The sequence below is a fragment of the Heterocephalus glaber genome, unplaced genomic scaffold (genome assembly GCF_053883595.1).
Source record: "Heterocephalus glaber isolate CG9 unplaced genomic scaffold, H.glaber_assembly_v1.0 deba00001497, whole genome shotgun sequence".
Classification (NCBI taxonomy): Eukaryota; Metazoa; Chordata; class Mammalia; order Rodentia; family Bathyergidae; genus Heterocephalus; species Heterocephalus glaber.
In genome coordinates, this window is record NW_028258320.1 from 23,006,077 (window position 1) to 23,008,372 (window position 2,296).

Genomic DNA, 2,296 nt, shown 5'->3' on the forward strand with positions numbered 1-2,296 from the left:
AAACAGATGCAAACAGATTTCCAGGAGATTAAAAACTCCATTGAAAGTCTACAGAGCAGAATGAATGATTGTGAGGACAGAATTTCAGATATAGAAAATAATATTGCAATTAGTAACCAGGAAAAGAAATGTTTTTAAAAATTATAAGGGAACATGAGAATTCAATCCAGCAGCTGCTAGACGATGCAAACAAGAATAACATAAGACTGATCAGAGTCAATGAAGAAACAGGAGAGAGTGCAGATAACATAAAAAAAACTGCTCACAGAAGTGATGGCAGAAAACTTCCCAAGCAGGGGAAAAGAACTTGACATACAGATAAGTGAGGCATATAGGACTCCAACTAGCCTCGGCCAAAAAAAAAAAAATCTACACATAGGCACACAATAGTTAAGATTCCAGAAACCCAACAGAACAACAAAATTCTACAAGCAGTTAGGGAAAAGAAGCAAATCACATACAAAGGAAAGCCCACCAGAATCACAGCAGACTTCTCAACACAAACCCTCAAGGCAAGAAAAGCTTGGAGGGACATATTTTAAGTTCTAAAGGAAAACAACCTCCAACCCAGATTGATGTACCCTGCAAAATTATCTTTCAAAATTGATGGCTGAAGAGAATGATACAAAAAATTGATTAAACCAAGAGTTGGGTCTTCAAAAGAATAAACAAAATTGACAAAACCTTAGCCAATCTTTTCAAAATAGGAAAGAAAAGACCCAAATCCATGCAATTGGGAATGAAAAGGGTGAAATTATAATTGACCCAGAAGAAATCCAGAAGAGCATCAATACCTACTCTGAGAGCCTATACTACAGTAAGATGGAAAACACAGAAGAAATGGACAGATTCCTAGATAAATATGAATTATCAAGGTTGAATGAAGAAGACCTAAAAATTCTAAACACCCCAATATCAGTCAACAAATCTGAAAAGGTAATTAAAATTTAAAACTAAGAAAAGCCCAGATCCTGATGGTTTCACTGCTGAATTCTTCAAAACATTTAGAGAACTATTGCAACTACTATTTAAACTCTTCAATGAAATTGAAAGGGAAGCAATACTCCAGAATTCATTCCTGGAAGCAAGCATCACCTTGCTCCCCAAAGCAGAGAAAGGCCCAGCCAAAAAAGAGAACTATAGGCCAATCTCACTAATGAACATACATGCAAAAATTCTTAATTAGATACTGGCAAACAGAATGCAGAAGATCATCAAGAAGATCCTACACCTAAGGGATGGTTCATCATATGCAAATCAATAAATGTAATACACTATATTAACAGAGCCAAGTACAAAAACCATATGATCACCTCAATAGATGTGAAAAACGTTCAACAAAATCCAACATGCATTCATGATAAACCCCTATAGAAAATTGGACTATATGGTCTCCATCTCAACCTGATAAAAGCCATCTATGAAAAACCAACAGCCAATATCATACTAAATGGTTAAAAACTGAAACTAGTCATAATATGGAAATCCTTCACACTAAAATGAGGAACAAGACAAGGATGTCCACTATCACCACTTTTGTCCAATATAGTTTTGGAAGCATTAGCCACAGAAATTAGACAAGGGAAAGAAATAAGAGGTATATAGGAAACGAAGAAGATAAATTGTCATTATTTGAAGACAACATGATCCTCTATATGGAGGACACCAAGAACTCCACCAAAAGCCTTTTAGATTTAATAACGAAATTCAGTAATGTAGCTGGATACAACTCAACACACAAAAATCAATAGCTTTCCTATACATGAACAACAGACTTACTGAAAGAGGAACTGAAGAAACAACTCCCTTCACAATAGCATACAAAAAAATGAAATACCTAGGAATCAACCTAATGGAAGAAATCAAAGACCTCTACTCTGAAAACTATAGCACTCTGAAAAAAAGAGATCGAAGAGGATATCAGATAATGCAAAGACATCCCTTGCTCCTGGGTAGGAAGAACCAATATAGAAAAATGGCCAAACTTCCAAAACTGTTATATAGATTCAATGCAATCCCAATTGAAATTCCAACAGTATAGTTCACAGACCTTGAGAAAACAATCCAAAAATTCATTTGGAACAAGAAAAGAACTAGAATAGCAAAAGCAACCCTACTTAACAAAGACAAGGTAGAGTCTGTCACAATCCCTAACTTGAAACTATACTACAAAGCTACTGTGATAAAAACAGCATGGTACTGGCAAAGAAACAGACCTGAGGACCAGTGGAATGATAGAAGATCCAGAAACAACTCCAGACAAACTCAGCCACCTCATTCTTGATAAAGGAGCCAA